Source organism: Magnolia sinica, unplaced genomic scaffold (genome assembly GCF_029962835.1).
Source record: "Magnolia sinica isolate HGM2019 unplaced genomic scaffold, MsV1 ctg222, whole genome shotgun sequence".
Lineage (NCBI taxonomy): Eukaryota > Viridiplantae > Streptophyta > Magnoliopsida > Magnoliales > Magnoliaceae > Magnolia > Magnolia sinica.
Genome location: NW_026682781.1, coordinates 46,562 through 57,907, shown reverse-complemented (window position 1 = coordinate 57,907; position 11,346 = coordinate 46,562).

Below are 11,346 nucleotides of genomic sequence, written 5' to 3'. Positions count from 1 at the left end.
GCCAGGTCGAGAACCAGAAAACATGGGTTACAGTTTGCATAACAGCTAGAAGGGCCATCCAAAAATCTTTGGAGTCTGGTTACAACTAATCGCAAAGGATAGAGAGTTGACGAGCACCCATCGACTTGAACAGTACTCCAGTTGTATGATTCATATAAGCTGCCTTACGATCTTAAGTTAAGACTTGTTTAAACTTATGAGGATGGGACAATGATAAATCCTTTCTTTCAACAGGATTATGGCCCAAAATTCCGGTCGTTCGAGATCGCAAACTCTCCATTTGTTAACTTGGTCAACAAATGAGGTTGTTAGGGAAGAGGGTCCCGAGCGCTCTCCTGTACCTCCAGTTAGGCCAAGTACCCCTGAAAGAGAGTTAGCATCAGAAACTATCCCATCTCAACCATCTGCGGGTCTTGTGGGAATGCCTCCACTAAATGCGCAACCTGAAACCCCACCTAGTGATGTTATTAGCCAGCTGACTACCGTCATAATACAACAACAGGCTTCGATCGCTACACTGTTATAAGCTCTCCAACGTAATATGGATGCGTTGGCCTCAAAGACCGAAGGAGTTAGTGGGGCAGATATGTTTGAATGGTTTCAGAGGCTGAGGCCACTGTCCTTCTCAGAAGCACTAAATCCAGTTCTAGCAGAACACTGGCTGAATAGAATGGCCAAGATGATGAGATCGCTGGGTTGTTCGGATGCCCAAAAGGTTATTCTCGCCACTTATGCCTTGGAAGGTGAGGCTGATATATGGTGGGAAGGCGTGCTAAGAAGAGGCCCATTTAATTCTGAGTGGACCGGAACTGAGTTTAAGAAAAGGTTCAATGAAAAATACTTACCTCCGTGCTATCGTCATGAGAAAATATCTGAGTTTCTCAAATTGGAACAAGGGAATACAACAGTGTTGTAATATAAAGCGTGCTTCGACGAATTGTCACGATATGTACCAAAGGCTGTTGAAGACGAAGAATATAAATTAGAAAAGTTTAAAGAAGGTCTCCGACCTGAAAGCCAGTCGAGATTGTGCACCTTCGACTTTACTGACTTTGCTGATCTTGTGGACAAATTTATGCGAATAGAGAAGGACTTTGAGCGTAGGGCCAAAACACGTGCTCTTAATCGAGGTTCGATAAGCAAAGCCAAGACGACGCCAATTGCATCTCCTATGATTGAAGAGAGGATGGAATTAATGTCGCACCCGACTCATTCTTCAGGTCAGGATAAGCTTTGTAACTATTATGGAAGGCCATGTCACTTCTTGAAACAGTGTTTTAAGAAACGACGAGATGAAAGGATCTTCCCTTCAGTACAACAACTTCAGCCACTAAGGTACGATCTTTATAAATCTTCCGTAGTAGTTATAAAGTAGTTCGTAGAGATTATAATTGTTTTTTTTCCTTCTTAGAATGCATAGTAATGTGACTATAACAATTAGAAATAAATGAATTATTGATTTTAGGATAGCACCCCAAATAGTTAAAATGCAGTATTAAAGCGTAATGAACCATTTAGGCCTATTCCTTAGGAAAATAGGAAATTAAATAACGTATCTCAAATGAATAGAATGATCAGGAACACGAATCGACGGAATCATGTTTAAGCAAAGTTCATGCGGTCTGATTCAAATTCTAAATCCTGATGGTTACAATGATCTCAATGCCCTGATCAAGCAGAAGATCGATACTCACTGGGATTAAGAAAGATACTAGTAAGCTCACCGCCCGGCCAGGCAGAAGTTTGGCGTATCAGGCTCAGGTCAACCATAACTATCTGTTCGTGTTAACCTAAACATTGAAAACATAAAACTACTATCCTTCTTTTGAACGATGTAAAACAATCATTGTAAATTTCAAACATGTACACACTCACATGGATATAGAAGGGTAGTAAAAATCTTCATTTTCTCATGTGAGCAAATCCTGGATCAACATTGATACTAGAGAAAATTGGGATGAGCATGATCAAACCTTGTCAGCGAGATTCTTCTTTAAGGGGGGTAGATTGTAACAACCCTAGTCCCTTAGTTAGACACACTTCATGAGGGAAAGTAGTGAATGCTTAGAGATACAGAAAACAGATTATCTTCGTCACATTTAAGGTAGAAGTATTGAATTTCGTGGACGAAATTCTATTTAAGGGGGGTAGATTGTAACACCCCATACTTTTCAGTACTCGGGTGCTATCATGAGGACCTAGGTTCGAGTAAACGAGAACTCAATTCGTCTGAATGCTCACCGTCATTCTAGCTTGAGTTGGTAGTTGGGGGCAAAGATTAAGCCATCCGACATTTATTTTCGAGATGGACCATTACATCACCTAGGGAACCGCATTGAACCTCATGAGACTTAATTCTAGGAATCTAATTGGAATAAAACACCAGACAACACCCTGTTGAGTTGATGGAGTTGTGGAAAAATCAGTTTCAAGACTTAAGTCACAAGACTCACCATCCTTTAGGCTTACGACAAATGTTTGGGTGATCCATCCTTATAAATCACCTCAATAGATAGATTGGACCGTCCACTATCAATATCGAACTCCAAGGATCACTAATGGTCAGGTGTGGATTCAAACTTCATTGGTAGACAAACCTAACTGACCGCTTAAATTTAGGACCCCTAGAATCCTTTAGATTGGCATTAATTAAGCCTATAAGAAACCCGTCCATCCAGGTATAGGATCAACAGCTAGGTTTCCATTTATATAGTCTCTAGGACCTCTCATCAACTCAGGAGCCTCGACTGACTCTTAAGACAGTTGGAAACCTTGTTATACTAGGGTTAAAATTCATAATCACTCGTTTAACTAATAAGTGAGAGTAATCGATCATAGGGATGATTGTTGAATTTGCCCAAAATAGGACTAGGAACCATTAAGTATGTTGACAATCAGATTTAGAAAGGACTCGACTGTTAGATCAGCGAAAATCCATGGTTAAAGTCCAAAAATTTAAAGTATGGCTCACCTGAACTCCAAATCAGCCCCATCATTTGAATCAAGGCCCTATACTCATTAAGGAATTATATGAACAGTTCTGATCACAGGTGTGGACCATATTCCACCTCGAATTGATGATAACTAACATTTAATGGCTAAAATTCAGATCATATGGCACACTTAAGTCATGGATCTGCTTCATTCTTTGGAAGGGGCCATAATATGGGCTGAAAGAATGAATGAACGGAGTGGATTGGGAAAGACCATCACCGTTGGCCCCACCTGTGGTGCATGGGCACCACTCGCATATGCACACCCAAGGTGCACTGGACCAGGGAGACCGGTCAAACTGGGTCTGACCGCAAGCTTCAAAACGGGAAGGGATTTTCCCCCTTTTGTTTTTTGAAACTCGTCCGCCAAAATGCAGACGGTCGAACAGGGACCGTTCTCGGAGGATCATGGCCCACCTATGTTGCCCGTAGGATAAATCCGATCCGTCCATCTTGTAGAGGACCCAAAGACGAACAGAATTACGGTCGATCCACCGTCGGATTGCACGTATGCGCACACAAATTCAGCCACAAATCATGCTAACAAACACACTTATTTCTAAAAACGGAAAGAAATCCGTTCTCATGCTTTTCCAGCTGGACGAATCCGTGTGGAGAACTCTCCCTCCATCCTAGCCATTGGAATGAGCTCGTCCCAACCGTCCGTTTTCACGCAGGCTAGGGCTGTCAGTGGAAACCGACGCCGATTTTTGTTGCGCCAACAGTTTCTCCCTGCCACGGAATAGATCCGGGCCGTTTAACTTCGATCCGACAGTGCTGGGAGAGTGGAGAGCAACTGAAAATGAGGGAGGACCAAACATCTCTCCACCGTCTCCTCCAACCTTAGAAAAATAACCGCACCCTTGGAGTTTCGAACCCACCGAAGAAACCTCCCTGAAGCTTCTATCCAAACATTCCCCAAGTTCCCTGGAGCTAAGCCAAACCATCCACAAGTGGTGCAATGGAGAAAAAACTGTCCGACCTCAGTCCGCCATTAATGGCCAGCTCATCTTCTCCACCGAGTTGCGCTGACTCAATCCGAGTCTAAGCCGAGTCCAGGTTCGGAGAGGCCCTCTCGAACGTTGAAACAAGAAGGGAAGAAGAAAAGGAAGAAAGAAAGCATGAGAGAGAGGGAGACGCCATTCTCCTTGCTGCCAACCCACTGCCGCTGCCGCACCAGCGTCACTCGGACCGAGCCAACAGAGTTCGGGTCGGGTCCGCTCCTGGCCTAGTCCAGAGTTGCTGGACTGTATAAAAAAAAAGAGAAGAAAAAGAAGGAAGGAAAATCGTGAAGAGAAGAAGAAGAGAAGAAGAGCGAGGGTGAGAGAGAGAAGGAGCACCCGTGCTGCACCTTGACTCGCTGCCGGGTCAATCGAGTCCGGCCTGAGTTCCTGCTTGACTGGGTTGTGGACCGAGTCCAGTCACACCATCTGGGTAAGAGAGAGAGAAAGGGAAGTTGTTGGGGCTGCTGCCTGGTCGAAATCGAGTCGACTCGGCTGGAACCGAGTCTAGCGAGTCGAGTTGGGTTTGGGCCTTGGTCCAGACGTTGCTGGACATTCTAGCATTTTTTTTTAAAAAAGAGGGAGATTAGAAGAAGAAGGGGAAGAAAAGAGAGAGTGGCAGAGAGAGAGAGAGAGAAAGAGAGGAAGGAGAACAAGAGAGAGAGTGGATTTGGGTGGCTGCCGAGTCAACTCGGCTGAATCCGAGTTCGACTGGGTTGAGCCGGTCCAGGCCCTTGCTGGACATCCCAGCATATAAAAGAGAAGAAGGAAGAAAAATCAAGAAAGGAAGAGAGGGAGCTTGGGTTTGGTGGCTGATGAGTCAACTCGATTGAAACTCACCGAGTCCAAATAAGTTTGATCCAGGTTAAGGTGAGTCAACTTAGCTTCTTGCAATGATTTACCTTGATTTAGTGTAAGTAAATATTTAGTCAGTTTCTTAGTTGTAAGTGCGTGAATGACATTGGTACAGATCATTTTCATTGAGAATGATAGATCATTTCGAGTCGGGCTAAATCCAAGCTGACTTGGAATTTTGGTAAGCAAACCCTACTCTATCTAGAATGTTATTATAACTAATTAGTGGCTTATTTAGGATTTGTGAGTTCACATTTTCTTGGATTTAAATTACGCTTTGGGTTGTCTAGTTGTGCTAATTTGAATCTAACCTGGATACACATTGGGAACCTTAATCATTTGGGTGCATCTAGACTTACTCTATCCTAACCATTGACATGTGATATTTTAGGTTAATCGAGTGTCTTGAGTCCTTTGATGATCTCCAACTAAGCAAGAAATAAGTTTACGCTTTAAGGTGATGACTCACCCTTTGAGCTTCTCACTTAACTTCATCAATCTGGATATAGATGATGACATGATCCCTCTAATCGAGTTATTACCTTGCTATTGAATATGCTAATTTGTTGTGAAATATATTCATATGTTGGATGATAGGCATCTTTCTTTAATCACAACATGCACAAATTGTTTGATGATAACATGCTATTTTCTTTAATTGCACATGCATTGGTTAACTACATGTTATCATTTGCACTTAAGTGATGGAATGAATGGAACCTATCTTGAACTTACTATCATGCAGTCCCTATTTGCCTTACATGGCTTGGATCATACCTTGCCTTACATAGCTTGGATCGCATGTTGCCTATGTGGCTTGGATCGCCTAGTTGCCTTCGTGGCGTTGATGGATTATTGGTGCCCTCTTGTGGCTTGATGGTTACATCCATATATCTTGTTGTTTCCTAGCCATCTTGCGGTGTTCAGTCGTACCATGATTTTCGGGTGGAGCCGAAGTTCATTTATCAATTTTCTAGCCATCTTGCGGTGTTCACGTACGACATGATTTCTGGGTGGTCTAGGGTTTGTATGTTGTTTGTCTCTTCATCTACGGTGTCAGTCGTACCATGATTTTCTGATGGAGCTGAAGTTCGCTTATCGATTTTTTAGCCATCTTGCGGAGTTTATGTACAACATGATCTTCAGATGAAGAAGAGGTTTGAAGGTTGATTTTCTATTCACCTCATGGATTTCACTTGTACCATGATTTTCGGATGGAGCTGAAGTTCGCTTATCGATTTTCTAGCCATCTTGCGGAGTTCACGTACAAATGCGATTCTCGGGTGTAATAGAAAGTCGTATGGTTGGTTGTTTTGTTATCTGGACATGTTTCCTTGCATTGTGACCGCCATTATATTTTGCTTATGATGAAATTCTATTAATTGGTTTGATTTTCTTAATATGAGTATGAATAAGAAATGCCCTGTTTAGTGTATCTAATTTCATGATTTGTAATCTATATTGGATTATGAATGTGAGTGCGTAATCTTAGAGGGTGTTCCTTACTGCGATAGCCATTGATGCTATCAAACCGTAACAGTTGATGCATGTATAGAGCGAGCTGATGCTGTTCACTGAGTTGCTAGAGCAGATTGGGCAGCTGAGGAGCTAGTTGGGGTTCCTGCGGCCCACATTGATCTCCACCACTAGTTGATAGACTCATGTTTTTGCTTACCTGAACTTTGTTATTTGAGATTGTATAATCCTGTATGGGCACTACGTTTGGAATTTCATTATGGTTGGAATGTTCTTATTCAATGCATGGTTCATTCTAGCTTCGTTGCTATTAACTCTGATTAATGATAAACGGTTCAAATTTACACTGGATTGTATAAGCTAACACTCGGGTTTTTGGGAAAGGGGTTATATACTCGGGTTCTGAAAACACGGGGTGTTACACAAAACCCTCCCCTTCTTTGTGATTTCTCTATTTTGGTGGGCCCACAAGGGTGGGACTCACCTTGATCATATATTGATCGAGTATGTGGTGGACCCATAGTGGAGGGGGGCCACCCCGATGGCCGGATCTATTTTCCTTTTTTTTCTTTCTTATTTTCATTATGTTGTGGGAGCCACAAGTGGGTCACGCTGTTGGAGAGCGTGTCCCACACGCTATCATAGCGTGGACCACCTTTTGTGGCCCACCATAATGTTTATTTTCTATTTAAACCAATTGATTGTGTAAGCATACTTGGATGGTGAAGATACACAAAATAGATGTGATCCAAAGTTTCTTGGCCCCACCATGAGTAAATAAACGAATTTACAAAGTAAAGATTGTTAGTGCACTAATTTTTGCACCTTATTTATCAATCACGTGAGTTGTCACTACACCAAAAAGGCCATTTAGGAACAGGTACGTCTTTGGTTCTAGTCCTTCCAGCCCTAATCTCCATCCCGCTCCCTCACTCCCTCGCGCAATCTCTCCCTCTCTCCCGCTCCCCATTCCCAACCCTCCCTCTCGATCTCTCTCCCTCACTCCGTCACTTGCTCCCTCTTGATATCTCTCTTCCTATCTATCTCCTGCTCCCCATTCCCAATCCTCCCTCTCGATCTTCCTCCGTCTCAATTTGTCCCTCTCTCTTTAGCTCCCTTCTCTCTTTCTCTCTCACTCTCTCTATTTCCCTCTCCCTCTTCCTCTCCCTTCAACAGAAACAGCGCTCTTCGAGTCATTGATTCGATCGAGCTTCCGACGATCGGATTTTGCAGGTGTGGAGCAGCTGGAGTTTGGATCTGGTCCATACGCTTAAGGATCTCCATCCATAAGGTGCGCTCACTTAGGTATTTTCCAGAGATTGATGCAAAATTGTCCATCTGCATTTAAATCTACAATTCCATGATTTTCCTTACTCAGTTTCTGCTTTCCCCCAAATATCTGTAGATTTCGGTTTTGATCATTTTGCCTGCAATCAGGTTTCTATTGTTTGATTCTTTCTATTTGAATTATTATTATTATTTTTTAATTTGACTATTTTAAATACTTTAGATTCTTAGGAGTAAGACAATCATAGAGGAAAATTATTGATACTCTAGAGGAGTGTTGGATGATATGCATGCCCTTGGAAATAAACTAGAAATTGCACACATGGCACATAAGTAGTAACATTAAACCGTCCACCCAGTGCCCATGTATGGTGAATTAAAAAAGAAGAAGCTTAATTCATTCTTTAACTGTTGGATTGGTGGACATTTATTGGATGATTAAAAATGAAAATATCCAACGGTTTTCCACAAAAAAAGTGTCCACCATTCAAAGGTTATACGATTCTCTGATCAATCCAATCCTGAGATTGTGACTTTGAAACAATGGGCTGAAAGATTTAGCCAGTTTTATTTGAGTCAAATGCCATGTATACGATTTATGACTGCCCGTGTATCAAAGCGTCATAGGCAGCAGAGGCACCCTTTTCCTCTCATATTAGTATAATCATCCTTTTGTAATTGTGTGCCACACTTTCTGAACATGTATGTTAGTATAGCCTTGGAAATGTCTTCCCTGGTGTTCTGACACGTAGCTAACCATGTGCACATTAATGGCTGCACTAATAGACATTTTCACTGGTGTGGTATCCTAATCCGACTCATGCTTACAAGACAGCTCGTATACATGGTACCACATGTGCGAACGTGGCACATGGGTTCAAGATTGAAACCGTCCATCAGGTGGCTCCTGTTGTTTACATGCCCATGCCGAAGGTCAGGCTGATCCAATTATCTGGTAGGCTACATATATTTTTTGGAATGAATGGATAGATAAAAAAAGACTTAGCAAAGTTTTTCTAACCCCGCCATTTGTTTCTAACATTGTAGCCTACCCAAAGACTGTACGAGGATGTTTTTGGGAACTAAACGGTGGGACCCACCTGATGTTCAGTTTCGATCTCGAACCATTTGCAGCATTAATATATATGGTGTGTGTGTATATGGGATTAGCAAACCTCTTATTTGGTTAAGTGAGATGCATGGGAACCTTCAAAGAACAACTATTTGGTGATTTGATGGGCTTTGCTGAGTTGCCACATGCTTCTAGATGCGGCCAGGCGTGCCTACCTGGCACATGCCACGACAATCTGAGCCATTCTGCAAGTTGTGCTACAGTGCATAGATGCTCTGGCACAGGAGGAGCTAGTCAACTCATCAGGTGGGGCTACACGTACAGAAACAACTGAAGTGTTTTAAGAATATTTGCCAAAAATCCACATTTGACATGCACATTTAGACACCTGATGAGTTGACCTGCCTTAATTTTGGGCAGTGAGTGGTCATCCACAAAGTGAGGCTCATCTGATGCTAGGCTTTTGCAGCTACCACAGGTGCCAGGTTGGCAAGTGTGGCCTCGTGTAGAATTGTGAGCAGTCATAAGCAGAATTGTTGATTTGATCCAAGCACGACTAACATCTTGAAACATCATATTTTAAATCCAAAAATTTTGATGGCAAGTACAGATTCTGTTGAAGGATTATGTTAGCATTGTGGAAACATGCACGCGGAAGGCATACAAAAGAGACTTGCATGTAAAGATAGTGAAACATCTCGCTTTTAGCAAATTTCTGTGTATTTCTTGTGGCATAGTGGATATGCTCGAAATCATAATGCATAAATGCTGTGAATGAGCAAAAGACTGTATTCTACAGTCAACTAGTTGTGCTGGTCCGGCAGCTGTGCATGTTTGTTAAAAGCTCAAAAAGTTTATGTTCAGACTCCAGATAGATTGGGTCAACTCGAAGACTCAATCGCATCTTTACAATAATTAAATTAAGAATATTAAAGTATTAGTCAACAAAGGTACATCCATTGGGGGTGTGCTGTGGTTGGTCTTTTCTTCCTCAAGGGAAGGTTGTGAGTTCAAAATCTAGCAGCTTCTTTTCTTTGCCTTCTATTAAAACAAACAGCTGATCAACTGAATGACTCGGTCTGAGTCGTGTGCGTTGAGTTGACTGAGTCATTGATTCAACTTGACGGGCCTTGCCAATTCGGGACCAAGTCACACCCACAATTGACTCGATATCTTGTTGAGTTGCTGGATTTTAGAACTAGTACAACCATACTTTCCTCTCTACTTCCAACAGTAATAACATCATCCATGTTTTATACTACCTCTGACATTTATTTATTTTCTTTTCTCCTTATTTCAGGCATTGGAGAAATATAAGTTTGAGCAGTCCCTTGAACACACAAGAGAGTTCATTGAGAAGCTGGAGAAGGAGCTGGAAGACTACCATAGGCACATTGCTCTCTACAGAAGGGGTAAAGAGGCTGGAAGACTACCATAGGCACATGGTTCAATTTCTGCCTCTGCCTAGTACTAGAAAACAGAAAAGGGGGAAAGAAATAAGGAAATAGTTAATGCCCTAAAAAGAACATGAAATGAAGCACCTCTTGGCGTGATTGGATGTGGGTTCCGTTTGGATTCTGCAGATCATGTAATGGTTATCCAAATCATAACTTCCATGGTCACCCTAGAAATAGGATTCCAAAAAATGGGAATTTATTTAGATAACAATTGGAATCCTCAAGTTCATTACACAGCAGTCATTTGTTTCTTGTTTTCGGATAAGAGTGATGATTAAGGTGTTGAAATCTTGTATCTAAGGGGGCATTTTGGATCGTAAATTTTAAAATATCATAGAAAAACAAAATACACACAAAAAGGAAATATGATCTTATAACATAGGCATGATCATCCCAACCATGTCCACTATCTTGTCCTAGAGTTTGTATAGTGAGATCATGCTTTCTAAGCAGTTTATAATGACTCTTTAATTGTTGCAAATCATTTTGAACCCCAAAACCAAGATTGAATGCATATCTTGTAGAGTTCCAGGCTTCTTTAGTCCACCCTGTATCTGATCCTTTCCCAATATTAGTTTGTTCTATCAACATTCTAATTAAGAAGGCTCATTCCAATCTACTTTGCCATGGTCCTGGGAGATGCGACAAAGTGCAAAAGCCTATATTAAGGGCCTGTTTAGATACCACCAAATAAGTTACTTTTCTACTTATAGCAGTAGATAAGTGACTTATTTTACATAAGTAAGTTTGGTTTATAAGTAGTTATAAGTAACTTTTTTGCTTAAAAGTTCTTGATCACTTCGGTTAATTTTTTTTAGCTTTTATACTTTTCATGAGTTGCTGAAGAGAGGCATCGGGAGTGACGAAAGAGAGAAGCTGATAAGTATGTTGTCTACCAAACATACTTTATCTTCTTAATAAGTAGAAACTGAGATAAGCTACTTGTGGTATAAGTAGCTTATCTTAAGCAACTTAAGAACCAAATGGCTCCTAAATGAGAATGCCCGATTTCAAAAAATAATATAAATAGAATCATCAATGTGATTGGATAACATACTCTATTGGATGGAAGAGGCACAAAAAATTCAGTGTGGGTAATTCTTGGATTTTGTTAAGATCATATGCATTTGGTTGATTAACAATAATCTATGTATGGAATGAGACAGAAAAATTCAAAGATTAAGGAAACTCAATTCTTACAGTAT